We start from the raw sequence: 8,804 nt of genomic DNA, 5'->3' as shown, positions 1-8,804 counted from the left end.
CTGTGAAAATATGTTATTTCCTTGTTACCTGAAGCAGAAGGCCAGAATGCAGCAGCTGTCAAACAGTTGGACATGCCCACACTGATGAAGGCATCATTTGCTAGAAGGCTTTCAGTGCCACTTTCTTCACACTTGCTGTACACAGTAGAATTCAGCTGATGGGGGTGCAGTGACTTTACTGGGTGGGTCTGGACCCCTGAGGCCCATTCATGTCAACAAAGTTCACATCAGTTTAAAATAATGCTTATGCATATTTACCTGCTACCATTCAGTGCACATTATCTTCAGCAACATGAACTATATTTCCAAAAGCATTTGCTCATCTGCTTCACAAATGAACTTGAGTGACATCCCAAGCTCTTCCACAAAAAACTGAAGTTCTTGTGCTTGGCCCCACAAATCTTAGAAACGTGGTGCCAAACCAGATACTCTGGATGGCATTACCTTGGCCTCCAGTAACACTGTGAGAAAGTTTAAAAAAGCTTCACTCTTTTCATCAGAAGCTTCCAAGCAGCTACAGTAGATTGTGGAGGGTTAAGGACAGAGTTTAAAATGCTAAATAAGACACGGGGCTTGTGACTGTTGTTACTGATTACACTTGCAAAATATGCCAATTTCTGGTTCCTAACAGTTTTCTGATATTTACGCCAGCTATGCTTTAAAATATCATAAGACACCTGAAACTTGTCTTTTTTCCATTTTTGTTCTGTTTTTCTGCAATCTCTTCGAGCAGCACAAGTGACGTCATTAAGCCAGGGCTCAGATTTCACTTCTGGCTGCCTGACCTTCAGGGGAGCAGCAGTTCCAAAATGTTTTGACAAATAGAAAAAAATTCAGCAGTCAACTCCTCAGTGCTTACGCAAGCGTAGCGCTCTGAATTAGCCTCAAATATCCTATTAAAAGCAATAGAAAATTGAGCAGCAGTTGAAGGTTTGAACATATGAGATGCTGCAGGAGGCCCATCCATAGCAATGGGACAAGAAAAGGGGTTTCAAATAAAACGGCATATGATCAGAAAAGACAGCATCATAAATTTTAACATTAAAAACAGGTAAACCATGTGACAAAACCAGATCGAGAGTGTGTCCATGTTCCTGTGTGGGACCTGTGACAGACTGTAAAAGGTTAAAAGCATCCAGAAGGTTTAATCTTTAGCTGTGGCCAAAAATGCAATAAATAAATAAATCACAAAGAATTAAAATCCTGTCATATTTCAGCCAGGGACTCAGAAAAGTCATTAATAAAGTTTTTGTGATATTTGGGTGGATGATAAATAACAACGCACAGGACAGGATGACTTTTCCCAATCTCAAACATGTTCAGTTCAAAGCTGGAATAGCAGACAGACGACAGCTTACGACAGTGGAAAGTATTTTTATAAATAGTGGCCACTCCTCCACCACGACCAGTTGTCCTCAATGTGTTAAAATATGAACAGTCTGGTGGTAAAATGGACTTAACTCACCAACACTTAGCCAGGTTTCAGTCAGACAGAGGAAATCCAGCTTATAACAGGTGAAGAAATCATTCAATATGAACGTCTTATTTGCTACCGATCTAGCGTTAACCAGGGCAATCCTAGTAGGGGATTGGATTGTAATTCATTATTATCAGGCTGTCCTAAAAACTCCCTGAAAAGCCTTCAGCTGATTCAAAATGCTGCAGCTAGGGTACTGACAGGGACTAGAAAGAGAGAGCAGATTTCTCCCATATTGGCTTCTCTTCATTGGCTCCCTGTTAAATCTAGAATAGAATTTAAAATCCTTCTCCTCACATACAAGGTCTTGAATAATCAGGCCCCATCTTATCTCAAAGACCTCATAGTACTGTATCACCCCAATAGAGCACTTCGCTCTCAGACTGCTGGCTTACTTGTGGTTCCTAGGATACTTAAGAGTAGAATGGGAGGCAGAGCCTTCATCTTTCAGGCCCCTCTTCTGTGGAACCAGCTCCCAGCTTGGATTCAGGAGAGAGTCACCCTCTCTATTTTTAAGATTAGGCTTAAAACTTTCCTTTATGATAAAGCTTATTTTTTTCTCCACCTGCTCTCGACAGAGATGGTCGCATCCTTCTCTCCACCTGCTCTCCCCATCTTCCCTGCTTTGCGGCTTGCTGTAAGTGCCTCTCTTACACATCAACCGTATAAGAAAAACATGGATCTGGCAACTGGGCCCTCAAAACCACTGATTGTATTTTCTCCACTATGAGATCGGGGAAAAGGGAGCCCGCTCGTCCTAGCAGAACAGACCCGGTCAGATAGGTCGTTGACTCAGTGAGCATGTGGAGACCTGTGCGTCTTTTAGCACTGTCAGTTGAGAACGTGGAAGACATATACATATTCGGCTTTTTGGTAATGGGATCTCTTCTGTCTGGGCTTGGAGGATACCTGATTTACTGGGAAATTAAGATAATCTGGGCAGACGTTTGGCACCTAGCGAGACTGCATAACCAGATGGATGGGCTATGCAGAACCATAAAGACTCAGACTCAGAACCTGTTGGACCTGAGCCACAAGTTGGATGCATAGTCCAGCTGAGATTGTGCTCGCAGGTGAAAGGGATTAGAAATGGAGATAAGGTACGTGTCTGCACAGTGAGGATGGTAACCGAGCAATTTGGACTACTGGATTTACTGAGAGTGTCCAAGAGAACTGAAGGCTGTTGAGAAAATAACAAGGCAGTTTGTTCCAAAACATCTGCATTATCTGGAGTTTGGCTCCAGATAATGTGTGCATCTGCATGTGTAACAGATGCTCTTCCCCCTCTCTGTGATTTGTGTGAACTGGGATCTGGTGTACAACGACCGCTGATGCACCACGACCGCTGATGCATGTCCATCACTATCAGCAAACTGTTGAGGCTGGGAGCTAGGTCCTGGCTCCATAATGCCCTGACCCCCTCGTCTCTGCTGGCACCCCACTCCCACCATGTTGCTATCCTGGCTTTAAATGTGCTATATGCTTTGCTGAGGTGTTTTTTGGAACCTGGTACTATGCTCATAATGAGCACAGTACGAGATGAATTTTTTTAACCTATCCTATTGTTTCTGTTTTTCCTTCCTGCTTAAATCGGCGGTGCCCTTGTGGCAGCGGCCGCAGACACTTACCTCCCCTGTGTGTTAGTTTTGTCTGTCTTGACGTATAATGACAATAAATTCTTCTTGATTCTTATAGTTAGAGCTGGATCAGGTGACCCTGAACGTTAGTTATGCTGCAATAGGCCTCTTTCTACTCTGTTTTTAGTTCACTCTGTATTTAATCATTAATTATTATTATTAATCTCTGGCTCTCTTCTACAGCATATCTTTTGTTCTTTCTCCCCTCAGCTCAACCAGTCATGGCAGATGACTACCCCCTTCTGAGCCTGGTTCTGCTGGAAGTTTCTTCCTGTTAAAAGGGAGTTTTTCCTTCCCATTGTCGCCAAATGCTTGCTCATAGGGGTTGTTTTGACTGTTGGGTTTTCTCTGCATTATTGTAGGGTCTTTACCTACAATACAAAGCACCTTGAGGGGACTGTGTGTTGTGATCTGGCACTACACAAATAAAATTGAATTGAATTACCCTGCCTCTTGCACTCTGGCAGCTGGGATACCCCAGTGGTGGTGATGATGGCAAAGCAATATTAATCAAAGATGAATTACAAAGAAGAGTGAACACTTTTCTCACAGTATTTCTGACAAACTGTTGGTTATAACTTCACCAGTTTCTAGCTGATATCCAAATTTGCTGATGTTACTTCACTGAAATCAGGCTGAAATACTCAGCTCATGTCCACCCAGTAAACCAAAGCTCTGTATGTGGCCCAACTGTTTCTTTCAGTTTGTAACAAACATTAAAACTACTTTTCATCTTGTAAATGCAGATAAACCAGTCCCTCCTTTGTTTACATGTGGGTAGGACTTCATCTTAGGCCATTTGATGTTAAAATACATTTGTTTTCTACTGGAATCTTACTGTGTTTATACAGTGAATGCTGCTGCTGCTCTTACTCAAAACAAAAACAAAAAAACAAGAAGGAAAAGAAAGTCTAATATTTATGAGCTGAGTTCTTGTTCAGCACAAACCTTTTAAGACAGTCAGCTTTGTTATTGTTTGTTTCAAGTATCCACATTGCAGATCAGTCTGAGTTAATTCTAAATCTGAACAAAGGGATACTGATCTTAGACCAGCAGGGCTTCTTTTTTTTTTTTTTTTTTTTTTTTTTTTTTTTAAAAAACACTGACTGGTTAGCTGCATGAAGAGAACCTGTTTTGTATATTTGACAACATTAAATAATGTTTTGTTTTGTTTTTTTAAGGCTGTCATGTTTGGCAGTTTTCACAAATGGAACCATGATCCGAATGCACTGTTGTACCAAACATATTTGATTTTACAAGAAGAACTCTATAGGTTCTCTATAGGCTCCTCAATAGATAGAGGGACAGAAGTAGATACACATAAATGCTTGCATATTTGGAGATTTTATATATATATATATATATATATATATATATATATATATATATACACACACACAGTCTTGCTGTGTTACGTTGTGTATGTGTGCTTCTGTCATGAAACACTCAATGAGGGCAAGAAGCCGCAACAACACCCCCCAAAATCTAGATGCAAACGGGGAAGGACCCAGGGGATCCGGGCCATCCGCAGCCCACAAGGAGCTCAGAAGACCTGGGGCCACACATCCCGAAGATAACTGCGCGCGCAACCCAGAGGAGGAAGAAGAGAGACCCTAGATGGAGCTCCCACAGCCAAAGGGCAGGATCCCCAGAGGCAATGAGTGTCCCCCCCAGCGCGAGCTCAGAGTGTAGCCCCAGAGCCCCAGGCGCCCAAGAACCGCCTGACAACCAGCAGCACCCCCCATGCCCAAGAGGCCTGAGCAACAACCCCCAAGGGAGCAGGCCAACAACTACGCCAAGACATCCGGTCACTCACTCTCTCTCTCTCTCTCTCTCTCTCACACACACACACACACACACACACACACACACACACACACACACACACACACACAATCCCAGGGGCGGCAGCAACAATCAGTGGGGAGCAGTGGGGATGGGTAATCCCACCCTCCGCCATCTGCAACCATGTCCTGGAAGGCACCCACACACCCATCCATCGTTTCCAGTTTGTTTTGTAGTGGCATGTCCTGTTGCTGTGTTACAATCCAGTAGCATGTAAAGTATTCTTTTGCCATGGGATTAAGGGCATTGATGTCAGTTTCCTCTTCTTCCTTTCAAAATAAGAGTTCATGCCATCCATAGGTGCCAGAGAAAAACACTGTCCAGCTGAAGCCTGCAAAACCACCAATGTAGAAACGGAGCTAACACAAGCTGTTCCTTCATTTTTATCAGTTGTTCCTGTTCCTTCAATGCATGGTGTTCCTTTAAAGCTGCCATTCAAGCAACAAGTGCAGCGCTTTCAGCTGCTGCTTTAATTTGTGCAGAGGAAACAGTACTTGACCCATTACTGGTGACACTTTTGTTGGAATGTTTACCCACATTGGAAACACCATCATTAGGATCAATATCAACACTACCTTGGTCACCATCAACATTCAAATTACCAGTACCTTCATTTTCAGACATGTTTTTCTTTGGATTTGACCCACTTTCATATTTTCAATAAATTCATGATTGAACATTTTTTCTTTAAACCAGGTTCCGTGTTTTTCCTTTTTCCTCATGTGGTAATAAAATTATGCAAACACTTTATTTCATCACACAAATCAATGAACCCATCAAGAGATTTTTGTACCTCTGAAAACATCCTGCTTTGCATTTAACCTTGTACCAGCAACTGCTTTAGCAGAAAGTTTGACCACCTGTTTGTTCGTTTGTGTGTCACTACAGCTGGTGGTCTGTCCACCTTCACTGCACAATCATGCACATTTAAAAAGGTCCAACAGTCAAAATATCACAAGTGTGGCAGTCATAATAAAAGCTGGTCAAATTCACCCCATGTTAGGGAAAGGTGATCCAGTGCTTCCTTTCATACCTGCTTTTGCATAGTATACTCTGGGGCATCCTTATTAAAGGAAAGAAGATAATGCAGTCCTATGATGTTTTATTACATTATAGCATTTTTACACAACATGTTTTAAGCAGTTATGTTAAACCCACAGGTGACCTCTGAATATTACACTGATATTTTAAAAGCTGTTTGTCATGAAGTTGTGAGAAGCACTTTGTTACATTGGCTTGGAAAAGTGCTCTCCACAAGAAGATGACTAGCTTTATTGAAATGATCAGCATGAAGTGAAAAAAGAGTAGAATGGGAGACAGAGCCTGGTGATGCACTGAGACTGAATTGAATTCCACACAAAATTAACTCCATCCATCCATTTTCCTCTGCTTATCCTTTTCAGGGTAGGTGGTGTGCCTTACACCACAGCATCTGATGATTTGCATTGCGTTTGGTGATGTAAGGCTTGGATGCAGCTGCTCAGCCATGGAAATTCACACCATGAAGCTCTCTACACTCTGTTCTTGAGCTGATCTGAAGGCCACATGAAGTCTGGAGCTTTGTAGCGACCAACTCTGTAGAACAGGCATGTCCAAAGTCCAGCCTGTGGGCCAATCATGGCCTGAGCTCAGATTTTATATCGCCCCTGTCTAAAAATGTGATATTTTTGGACCGCCGGCACAAACAATGAATATGATTCATGGAGGCAGCATCGTGTAACAGATGTTTGCCAACTGCCATAAAACCTCAAAGAAGAAGAAGATTGACTAATGGACCAATCGTGGGACTTGCTCTGACCCTTCAGTTGTCATAGATACAGCAAGTAGAAAAAGGAAAGTTGATAAAGGCTGCTGCTTCCAGAAAAGGAGATTACAATATTTTGTTGACTGAAAACCAAAATAACTGTCTGCCTGATTTACCAGGAGACTGCCACCTTGTTTGAGGTGCATACTGTGAAAAGACACTATATGACAAAATATTATATGACAAAATATGTTAATACATATGACAAGCTGTCAGACAGTGACTGCTTAAAAAGTGAAAGAGAGTGGAAGAGAATAGATGGATGGATATTTATATGCACCTTTTATTGTTTAAAATAATGTCATAAGGGAGTTTTGGCCCTCGGGCACTTTCACATAATCAAATTTGGCCCTCCTTGAAAAAAGATTGGACACCCCCGCTGTAGAAAGTTGGCGACCTCTGCAGGCTATGCACCTCAGCATCCACTGACCTTGCTCTGTGGTTTTACATCTTAATTGCTTCCACTTTGTTATAATCCCACTAACAGCTGACTGGGGAACATTTAGTAGTGAGAAAATTTCACGACTGGACTTGTTGCACAGGTATCATCCTCTCACTGTACCACGCTATAATTCACCGAGCTCCTGAGTGACTCATTCTTTCACTAATGTTTGTTGAAGCAGTCTGCATGCCTAGGTGCTTGGTTTATACACCTGTGGAAGTGACTGGAAAACCTGAATAGTGTAAATACATTGTTAAAAAACAAAAACAAAGGAACATTCTGAAAACACATCAGCTCTTCATCCAGCCATCTTCTTCCACTCCACCTCTGTCACATGTGCTCAGGGTGAACCTGCTCTCATCTGTGAAAAGCACAGGGCACCGGTGGTGGACCTGCCAGTTCTGGTATTCAATGGAAAATGCCAATCGGGCTCCACGGTGCTGGGGAGTGAGCACAGGGCCCACTAGAGGACATCGGGCCTTCAGGCCACCCACATGAACCCTGTGTCTGATTGTTCAGTCAAAGACATTCACACCAGTGGCTGCTGGAGGTCATTTGTAGCTCTGGAGGTGCTCATCCTGTAGCTCCTTCCACAAAGAAGCAGATACCGGTCCTGCTGATGGGTTCAGGACTTAGTCACCTTCAGTGACACTGACCCTAGCCAAATGTAAAACTAGTGAAAAAAAAACAGTCAGAAAAGATGACGAGGGGGAAATGTGAGTGTCCTCCACCTGTGAAACCATTCCTGTTTTGGGGGTTGTCTCATTGTTGCTCCTCTAGTGCACCTGTTGGTAATTTCATTAACACCAAAGCAGCTTAACTGATTACCAACACCCTCTGCTACTTACCTGACCAGATCAATATCCCAGAGGTTTGTTCCCTATAACTGTTTTGAGCAGTGTATTTAGGTAGATGAACACTCACACATTTAAATGCAGTGCCAAAACCCCCCCCCAAAAAAACAATTTCTGCATTGATTACTCAAAATGTCGTCTGAAACTAAGGTCCAGCTACAGAAAATAATCTGATGAATCTAATAACAGCCCCTATCAGATCACGCTGCAGCTTCACCAATAAGGTGTATTCCTGCAGTTTACTAAAAAGTTCCAACTTGTGTGACATCATCTGTCCCACAAGTTTAGTGAGAGGTTCAGGTGCTCTTTTGCAGTGTTTGGACAACTGTGGTTTCTTTTGCGGTGTCCCTTACTGCTTTTCTTAAAGTAAATAGCTAAAGGTAGACTATAGCTTTGTGTATTGTGTTGAGGGATTTGTAGGCAGTTTGTATTATTGTGGTCTGATGAACCCTCAGAACTGGAGCCTTTTAGATGTTCATGCGTCTCTGAAATGTTACTTCTAAAGCCTTCATTTCCACCCTCATCATACAGGACTGTGGCTTTTGGACAGGTTCTCATTTTTTCCAGCCTGCATTGTGAAGGACTGCTCAGAGTAACTGCACCTAAAATGAGCTCTGACCATTATTAGAAAAAAAAATGCAGAAACACTAATTACAATATATTATACAATATTTCTCCTGCCAGCATTTCCCAGAGATGAAAAAAAAAACAAAAACAAAAAAAACCCCACTAAATACTCAGAATC

Source organism: Archocentrus centrarchus, unplaced genomic scaffold, assembly GCF_007364275.1.
Source record: "Archocentrus centrarchus isolate MPI-CPG fArcCen1 unplaced genomic scaffold, fArcCen1 scaffold_37_ctg1, whole genome shotgun sequence".
In the NCBI taxonomy this organism is placed as follows: Eukaryota; Metazoa; Chordata; class Actinopteri; order Cichliformes; family Cichlidae; genus Archocentrus; species Archocentrus centrarchus.
This window is presented reverse-complemented; position numbering follows the sequence as displayed.